Below are 10,204 nucleotides of genomic sequence, written 5' to 3'. Positions count from 1 at the left end.
ACGCAACAGAAACAGCACGGTTTTGATTTGCTTAGAAGTTTTAAGCCAGAAAATTCCTCAGCCTGCTTGAAAACTCAGAGACAGAAGTGAGCAAAACTGGATTTACAAACCTCACCTTAACAGTCCAGTGCTTACGATAGAAAGTGCTGTAAATTATTTAAAAAAAAAAAAAAAAAATATGGCTTCTCATCTTTCTTTCTGACTGTCACATTTTATTTCTGCAGAGAAAACCTGCCAATTCTTTATGTGATTTCAGTATTTCTAAAAATGTTTGTATCAACAGCATGCACCTTTATCCTACACATTCAGCTTCTCAAATGTGACATGAGAGCATATGACTTAATTCTACCTTTGGCACGAGTGTTGGCTTCTGATCATTTTTTCAGTTCACCTTCACTGATGATCCATCCAGATAAGTGTCAGAGTTCTTTCACAATAGCTCTTTCTCCACCAGTAATACATAACATAAATGTGTCATTCTTCTGTCCCTTAAAAAAGAATAAAAAATCCAATTCTAAATTGATTCACAAGGATGGAGCAAAAGGGGTTTTAAGAACAGATTGGAGTTGTTAGCATGCATTGTAAAACTATCAACAGCTTCCTTGGGGTCTAACAGGAATGCTGAAAACTATGTCAAAGCTTATACAAATATTTAAGTGGAAGGCTTTCCAATGTAAATCTCAATAAAACGAAATCAAATATGTGGTGCAGAAAAAGAGAAGTAGATGATTGTTTCACATCTTTTTTCTATTTGTCTTTTCATAAAATGTTTTCCAATGGATGCACAGATCTGTTTATGGCAAACTGAAGCAGAGCAACATTAGGCTTAATGCTTTAAAAGTGCCTCGCATGACGTTCTGCCAAGCCTTTGGGACCTATGGATCATTAGGTAGGAGCAATTGAACTAAATTTCCAAATATTCCCCCATGTTACCCACAGTGACATCTATCAGTTCCCCACACACCCCACTACAACATAATTGGCCCTGCAATGTCCCATTGCATGCCATAATTCAGTAGGGTGGAGAAGAGAGCGATTGGTAGGACAGCTCAGGGCATCAGGCACTTGCATCTTGCAGTCAGCATTGCAAAGCACCCTGCTTCCTATCCTAAGTCTGAAGTTCACCTCAGCAAGGTAAACCTGAAGGGCTTGCAACTGCATGGCTGAGAGCAGGCTCTAACGCTCAGTCTATAATTTAGAGGGGATCATCCTGGGACCTTGCTATTTTCCACATTTGAGGTTGCTCTAAAGTGTGTTCTGAATCTTTAATGTACATCATTGATTTATGGAAAAGGTATCGTCATTAAGGTAATATTCTCCAGACAATTCTGTTCACCTGAAAGTTTTCATAACCATAGAAATAATAGAAAGGAAAGGAAAAGGAAAAGGGTGGAGTCTCCAGAAAAATAGGGACTTCACCCATCTCCTGATTGTGGTATTGAACTGAACTTTTCCTTTTAGTCTTGTTCAACACTTAAGTTACCAAACAGTGGCAGGTAGCAGTTATGGAGAGACTTTTATGTAAAAGATATGTAATGTCTTATAAAAATGCTAAAAATTTCTAAGAATGTATTTGTGTATGAACTGCTAAAAAGTGCCTATGGGATTATCAACACAAAGAAAATAATAGTGCTTTGGGCTTTCAAACGCTCTGAGAACTACTGGTTAGTTTATATGAAAGTAAGTGTCCTTATAATTTGTTTTCAGCTGCAGCTTTTGGTTTTCCATTTTTAAGTCTCTGTGCATTATCTGTGCTTTGACATTTTCTCTCCCACTTTCCCCGATGGGAATGTTGATGCGTAACGAGAGATTCTTTCTCATTTTCAAACTTTGGATTAACCAAATAAGAAAGGTACACAGTGAAAGAGCTGTGAGAAGACAAATATGTGCATCTGGTGATGCATGAGTTTTCATTTTCCCACTGAAAACTCTTTTATAGACACGAAGCCAGAATAAAAATAACATGTAATAGAGAGTCTCCACTTTTAATGGGAGGAGAGGAGGAAGATCATATGAGTATTTTGCACTTCGAGGGTTGAGGTTGGTGTGTGATAATATAGTAATGCTCAATTTAACCAATTTTATTTGGTCTAAAGTAGAGAGAGAGAGCTCTCCCTCCTCCTTTCAAGCTCTGCTTGTTGCTGGTGCATCCGCTTTGCTGGTGTGATTGGAGATGCATCTTAGTCATAAATCCAGTCCCAAGTAGTTGCCATTCATGAAAGCAGCCAAGAAGGACATCTTCTTCCTCATGTGGACTCATCCATTTTGTATGGATTCAAGTAATTCATAAACCCTAAAAAAAAGCTCTTACAATGGAACATGGGCTGAAACAATGAGGATAAAAAAAAGCTCTGAATTCTGTTACGTTCTTCCTTTTTGTGAGCAGGAAACTTTTCAAATGTGTGATGCTATGGGATTCAAACTCTGTAGCCACAGGAAACTGTATGATGTCATTCTCCTCAGGGTTCATCAGGGACATAAGTCAGCAATAAGACACATACATGAAGTGTCTATGGAAAGGTTGCTTTTTGGTATTTGTGTGCCCTGCAGAACTTAACTTAAGGTCAAACCTTAAAGCAGAATTTAATAAAGCCATCTTTCCTCAGCCCAGTTTCTCCTCCTTCAGAAAGCCACCCGACCTTATTTTAACTCCTGATATGTTTTTCAGTTCAGATGTGTTTGCTCATTTCTGCTTCCTTTACTCATACTGATGAGAATTTGGTAAGAAACCAAGGTAAGTTCAAGAAAAGAGGGTGACTATTGCTCTCTGTGCTGGAGAACCACAGCTTCTTTAGAATTGCTAGCAATATTGGCCCCAGAAACCAGAGAAAGGGCAATAATTTAAAAATTTCTAAGCACCTCTGGCAATCCTTGGCAATCAGCATTGCTCTCCGTCAACTAAGGATAGAAAATAAGTGGCAGCTCTCAAGATGGTAAAGGCCTGCAAATAAAGTGAGGACATAATCTATCAAATGCTACAAGCAAGCAGAGAAGAGCTTTTTAAAAGTGCGGATGTAATCACTATGAGTTACAAATGAGAAAGAAAAGGGAACCAACTGACTGTATCAAAATTTCCCCGGTAATTCCAAACAATGTAATATTAAATTTCAGGTGGAGTAACTCCAAAACCATTAAAAAAAAAATTAAATCCTCAAAATACATTGTTATTCAGTGTTTAAACTGAGATCTACCTGGGAAAACTAATTTCATAGATCCTAGAATTACAGATCTCAGCAATGGAAATGAACTCAATGTCCCTGCGTTGCTCAGGCTCGTATGCTCTTGTACCTGTTTTAATGGTTTGTTTTGCCTTCTTTGAGCAAAATGAATTTCCACATTAAGTTCATTTCTATGCACCTCTGAAACAAAACAATCTATATTTAGAGGTGTCTTGCAATGGCAGTAAGAAATAAAGAAATGGGTAGGTTTAATACAAAATGTCTCTAGTGTCTAGAATATTTAAGAAAAATGGCTACGTTAGGGACGTGAGGAAGGTGGTGCTTTTCTGTGCTCCACTGTTGTAATGGAAAGTACATTTTAAGGTAGAAAAGAGGAACGAGGAATTTTAAAAAGGCACAGAGAGAAATAAAAAGCCAAGTAGTCATCAAGAAAATCTATAACCGAGCTGGCAAAGCGACATGCCAAGTTTCAGCTAAGGATTTTGAATTTCAGCTGACAGATTCATCTAATTTACTGCTTTGTTTTGGACATCAGGTTGAAACTCTTTAAAGAAAAGCTGGACCAATGCAGCTATGTCCTGAGTTTTCCAAGCGTGATGAGCTCAGCTTGGAGAAGGAACCGAGCACTTGACATTACTGTGCAAAACTTGGGCCTTTGGTTTTCCTTTTTTCTTATTATTTCTCTAAAAGGGTTATTAAATCACGTATGCTATCAAAAGGTAAGGATTTAAAAGCTTAAGATATACTTTGGACAACAGTGAAATAAGGACTTGCAGCTAAGCTTGAAATTCAGACTGCTTGTTCAGGTGGCAGTAAGTCCTGTCTTGGAAGGCAATTTGGATTGCTCATGCTCTAGGTGCACCCAACCCCAAAAGAACCTAACCACCACCTCCACCTCTGACTGCTGAAATGTTCGAGCCAAACTTTCAGCAGAGCTCAATGAAGGAAGGCTTTGTGAAAGTGAGTTTGCGACACAAGGTCAGATGCTAGCATGTGCTTAAAATTGACCTCTAAGAAGACCCCATTACGTGACGAGCAGCAGTCATTATGAAAGTTTAGCTTGAACATTTAGCTCCTAATTGCCAGTATCAGTATCATAGTTGTTTCCAGACCCCAAGAATGGGAGAAACACTTCACATACGGACAAAAATTTCCTGCTCTGCTCTGCAGTAGATTGTGTGGCATGTCTCAAGTGAAAATTAATATCCCAGGTTGCTACCTGCTCATTCTCTTGCAGTAGTGAATGTTTTCAGCTTCAAATGTCATGCTGGCACTATCATGAGGTGCAGAACTATGCAGCTCCCAATGACCTCTGCAGTTGGTCCAACCTCAGGAGCAGACTGCAAAGACAAGTATAAATGGTCATCCAATCACATCTCCGTGAACATGTTTTCTTGGTTTTATTAAATGACAAAAGCAAAACCAACTGAAATGTTTTGGGATCCTGTGGCATGACTGAGGTCAACCCCAAGAACATTAAGTAATGACCCAGCAAGTGATGCTGCAGCTGATGGCTCAGATGAGCTGGCAGAACAGCCTCAGGTCTGTATGCTGTGTTGCCCAGCCACATTCTTAGATCGTTTTAATTACCAAAATAGTCCAGAAAATCTGCTCTATCTTTCACCTTCCCAACATAAATACAAGTCATGAGTGTGTTGGCTGGATTTAGCTTGTGTAACTTTGCTTTCTGCACATTCTTTCTGGTTTGAGATGGAGAAGTGCAGCCCTCTTGTGCACAGAACAGGCCCAGTCCTGGCAGCAGATATTAAATATTAACCACACCTGTAGATGAAAAGTACTGTGTGAAAATGGCTGTTACTGTCTCTTCAGCACACTGCTTCAAATCAAATCTGGAAGGACCTACTCACAGGCACTTCTGCTCTTCTCTTTTCTCAGTATTTTACCCTTCCACAAAGTCAGCCTAAATGTGTAAGCTATGATGGTGTTTCCTTGGAGGGTGGCCATGTGACTACTGAGAACAGAACAAGACCACTAATCTTGATCTTAACTAGGCATAAGGTAAGCAGCTCTTCCTTGCTTCCTACCTGGAAATCTTCCAGCCAATGAAGGTTCTGGTTTCTCAGCTGAATGAACATATTTTTGTAACCCACCTGAAAATGTAATCTACATAAATGAAATCTGCAACGTACTATGAGTGCTTCATTCCTCCTCAGCATCACCTGATCTGCAAGAAATCATGTCTTTACAGTTCATGCCTATAGGTGTGTGTCTGCTACATGCTCTCCTGCAAATTTAGCTTGAGGTCTGTCTCAGAATTTTAATGAACGTTATGGTGAGGAATGGGCTAAGGATTTGCAAATGTGATGATTTAATCAACTTCAGAACCACATGCCCATATATATATATTCCTACAGTTTCAAGGTAATTCTTTCACAGCCGGATGATTCATTTTGTTTCTTGTCTGTTGCATAATTTTAGCAGTGTTACTTATTAAGGGAAAAAAAATAAATCAGAGAAGGTTGAGCTTTAGATAGAAGCGGTACGCAGTTTTGAGGCACTCATCACTGTCAGAGGAAGCAACGTCAAAAGAGACAGGGAAGCAAAAATCATTTTTGAATTCTGAGGTTGTGGCAGTGTTTGTTAACTGTTTACGTTGTGCAAGGTCTCAGAAGCAGCAGCATTCATCTAGTACATTCTTTTTAAAAGCAAACATGAAAACCCAACAGTCAAGTTGCTTACAGTTTCTCAGTTACGCTTGGGTGAAAATTTTCCATTGCATTCAGGTGACTTTGCAACTGTTACTGGTGCCACCTTGACACTGTGTTTTCTTGTTCCACAGACACTGAGAAGCAAAGGTCATAGAATAGAATCATAGAATCACAGAATGGCCTGGGTTGAAATGGACCACAAAGATCGAGTTTCAACCCCTCTGCTATGTGCAGGATCACCAGCCACCAGACCAGGCTGCCCAGAGCCACATCCAGCCTGGCCTTGAAAAAGGTCAGTGTGCTGCTCTGACTTAAGGTGTGGGAACATTTTAACTTTTTTCCAAAGGCTTAAGTCATTCTGTCACTCGTCTAGTTTCCAAAGGGCTGCAAGGCTAGGAAACTGCACACAGAATGAAAAGACTTTGGGCATGATGTTGAAAATACTCACAGACACGTATCACACCACTGTGGGGTCAAGGTAACCCCATGAGAAGTCAGTGCTGCTGTAAAGTTAATTTTAATAGCATACAGATACAAGCTGTAAAGTTAATTTTAATGGAATGCAAGTATAAAGGGAGTTTGCAATGTGTTAACAGCCACAGATCTAAAGTTGGGCATGTCATGATTTCCACACTTGACCTGATGTGTCAAGGGCTCAAGGTTAAAGCTCCCTTCTGAGAGCTCTATTCCCATGACAGTGGTGTCAACACGCATGAAAGCGCCTGCTGTCACCTTCACAGCTTCAGCAGGTTCAGGTGTGACACCAGAGCTCTCAGGAGAGCTGGGATGGTGATTCCAGCAGTCCATGGCAGTTTGGAGCTCGCTGGAAGTTGTTTCATTACTGTCACTTCTCATTAATCAGGGCTCTCCAAGGATCCCCCACAAACTCCTGCACTATGTTGTATCCATATCCATTCTGGAGAACGTGGGCAGTGCAGTGTTTAAGCAGATTTAAGCAAACCACTGGTAATAAATCCTCCAGTATTTCCTTTGTATACAACTTGGTGTCTCCATTTCCCATTTTTAGTGATACATTCTCTTCTGATTTATATCTCATACAGAAGCGAAGCTTTTTAAACATGGGAGGAAACCTAACATTTCACAGCTGGTGCAGTTAAATTAAATACATTAAAAATTGTTCTGCCCTTGGAAAAAAAGAGATGAGTGATCTTTGTTGCCACTGTTTATAGATAGCAGCAGAAAAGCAACCTGCTGTTCAGAAAGCATTGAGCAGCCGTCCTTCAAAAGTTATATCCATTTAAGTGATCGTTAATTTGGGTGTCCTCAAATTGAGGTATCATTTAAACCACCTACAGTATTTAGAACAGACACCCTCCTGATGTTTGGGGATGCTGGAGTGCTCTGGGTCTTGCAAAGATGAAAGACTTTAATGGTAGACTCATGCCACGTTGCCAGATTCCTGCCAGATAGATAATCCAATTCTCAACTCAGTGCTGTTTAAGATGCTTGATATTGTATTGTATCTACTGAAGGATGTGCTCTGCAGAAGTGCTTACAGATTCCAAGATTAAAGGAAAGCAAAAATTCCAAGGGCTTAAAGATGAGAGTCCCTCAGATTTAGGATGACAGCACTGTGTGGTGGACAGTATCTTGCTTACAGGATGGAGAATGCGTACTACTGACTTGGCACGCATAAAAAATCTGACAATAGATGTTAACCACCTGGCCATACCATTGGAAGGATCTGTTTTAAGGCGTTGTGTAAATAAACTTTGATAGCTTGCATAATAACATGCTCTTATCAGCTCTGAGACTGCCGAGTTCAAACAGCAGGACCCTGGGATCAGCATCACGAGCCTTTCTTTGGACTGAAATTCTAATTCATCTGTGTTTTGATCTGACTGCTGCATTTTTTTGTCACCATGAGAAACTTTCATAGATTTGCTTTTTGTATTTTATGTGTTTATTTTGTATGATATAAGATACATATATACAGGCTTAACTCAGGGCTCTGTACTCCTTTTTTCATACTGCAGAAAGTTTTCATTAAGAACACAGAAAATGCAATGCATGCATTCAAATGTTGCACAAAGAGCAAGGTAGGAAAAGTCTTTTATGACTGGGCTTTTTAAATGCAATCAAGTATCTGTCATCACACAGGCCTGCTTGTGACACTGTCAGTTCTCTTGCAGAAGAAGCGCTTTGCAGTCAATGTTTCTGAACAAGTGAGAGTGTAGGATATTTTAAAAAGCCATAATAGACATCTAAGAAACAATGTACAATTTTCATCATTTATTTCTATTGAAGCAGCACTCAGCAGTCCCAAGTCTGGGCTGGAGCCCCACTGTGCTCAGCACACAAAAAAATGTGTGCGTGCTGATGCAGCTGTGTGCTCATGAACAGACCTTTACTGCAGTGAATGAGCTCTTTGCTGACAGCAGCAGTGCTCCTGGACAATGAAGCACGCATGCAGACTTGGGTGTAGACCCTAAAAGGATCACAGTCTTCCAAAATAGACATTCCATTGTAGGTGCAGCCATAGTGACATTGGGAATGAATTCAAATACAGTGTCTGTCTGTGATAGGGGGCAGAGATGGGTGGCAGAGGATGGCAGAAAAGATTGCCAAAAGCATAGTAAGTCAGTACCAAAGAAAAAGGTGCTTAGTTATGGTTTAGAGAATTAGGAGGCTGGTAAGTAATCACAGAGAAGCAAGTGCACCCAACTCCCAGTGCCATAATGGACAAACCCCACTTGTGGTTTTTTTATGACAACTTTGGTTATTCATTAGTGACTAAAATATCAGTTGCATTGAATGTAGAGTTTCTAAATCTTAAAAGATACATCTGTGTGACTCTCTTGGGGCTGTAAAATAAAGAAACTAAAGTGAGAGAATCTGGGAGGAAAAAATTCCTAAAGTAGTATCTTAAAAATTTTACTGAATTTATGGTCTGAGATGCTTATTTCCCAGTGCTAACAATACGTGGTAGGTGCTTTGCTTCAAGGTCATTTACAGATAAGAGAAACTAACATATTTTTCCTTTTAATATTTCCCTCAGACACTGCATCATCTTAAAGGAGAATTTCTGAGGAGAAGGTGTGAAAGAGTTAAAAGGCAGCTCTTAGTGGAAAGCTGAGCTCAGGACCCACGCGCGCTGGAACGAGGCTTTGTAAGTTGGTTTTAATAAAACATGAGAAATCAAGCTTAGAGCATCAGACAGGAATTCTTCAGGATTAAAGGTAAAAATAAACCAGGCCATGCTAGCAGATTTATGCAGGACTGCAGAAGTTCCCCCAAGAAAAGGCTAGCTGCCTATCTGTCTGGGTACTTTGCACCTGGAGCCTTCCTGGGTTCCTCACTGACACTGAGCCACACACAGCACCATCTCAGGGCAGTGCCTTCTTCCTTATGCTGTTGATTTGGAGATTTCAGTCCTGGCAGGCTGCTGGCATGTTATACATATCTTTCATTGCCTGGACTGTAGGCATGCAAGGCAGAAGATGAATCATAGAAACATTAAGGTTGGAAAAGACAACTATGATCACCAAGTCCAGCCTCAACCCACAACCACCATGCCCACTGACCCTCAGTGCCACATCTGCACAGTTCTACAATTTCTCTGGGGATGGTGACTCCATCACCTCTCTGGGCAGCCTGTGCCACTGCATCACCAAGTAAGGAGAAGTGTGAGAAGTGTAGAGACAACAGGTTATACAGAAAACTTGTGACTGAGGAAATAAATCTCTCTAATCAAAACATCAAGTAAAATCCATGAAAATAATCATACTCTTCTATGCCAGACATACAAAAGTCAGCTGCTGAAAAAGAACAGTGATCAGTCCCTCAGGTTTCCATTGTAAGGGTAACAACCTGTTCAGGAAACATCTCTGCGACTTGTTCAAAACCAGAGAGTAAACTTCTAGACAAACTAAGTATCGCCAAGTATGTGATCTCCAAACTCATTCTTGGCAGTCCAGTTCCTTCCAAGATGAGAGAAAGATAGAACTGCAAATGATGATTCCCACTTGTTAATTAGCACTCAAATAAAAATGCTCAATCATTATGATAAAGAAGCCAGGAAAGTATCCTTTCACAGCACTGCACTAATTACACCTAAAGTAGTCTGTAATTTTCAGCTCACAGCCTCAGCTCCAGTTTGGAGACATCAGCTCTAAACTTGTGTCACGCCACACAATTTGTAGATGTGCTTTTACAGTGGCATTCTTCTAATCCTAACCCTAAGTAAGTACAGGGAGGCCCAAGAGGTATTTGATTGCTAGTACTTCTGTAGCAGCCATGTCTCAGACTGTGTTTACTACTGCCATGATCTCAACCTGCAGCTGCTGCTCGGTGTGACGGGGCTGCTTCTTGTTGAGAAGACTGCACTAAGATCTA

The 10,204-nt window shown here is 40.3% G+C and overlaps 1 long non-coding RNA gene across 2 annotated transcripts; it reads right to left on the bottom strand.

Annotated features, from left to right (window-relative positions):
• Nucleotides 1-204: 204 nt before the first annotated feature.
• Nucleotides 205-6,006, bottom strand: LOC109368870. 2 transcript variants are annotated; one of them, XR_002117309.2, is made up of 3 exons: nt 5,880-6,005; nt 4,399-4,519; nt 205-488 (listed from the first exon to the last, which is right to left on the bottom strand). It is a non-coding gene; the product is annotated as an uncharacterized LOC109368870 (long non-coding RNA). The 2 variants fall into 2 exon arrangements; XR_002117310.2 differs by lacking the exon at nt 205-488 and adding an exon at nt 2,003-2,293 and having other exon boundaries at nt 5,880-6,006.
• Between the last annotated feature and the right edge of the window lie 4,198 nt (nt 6,007-10,204).

The sequence above is a fragment of the Meleagris gallopavo genome, chromosome 8 (assembly GCF_000146605.3).
Source record: "Meleagris gallopavo isolate NT-WF06-2002-E0010 breed Aviagen turkey brand Nicholas breeding stock chromosome 8, Turkey_5.1, whole genome shotgun sequence".
Lineage (NCBI taxonomy): Eukaryota > Metazoa > Chordata > Aves > Galliformes > Phasianidae > Meleagris > Meleagris gallopavo.
This window is presented reverse-complemented; position numbering and strand designations above follow the sequence as displayed.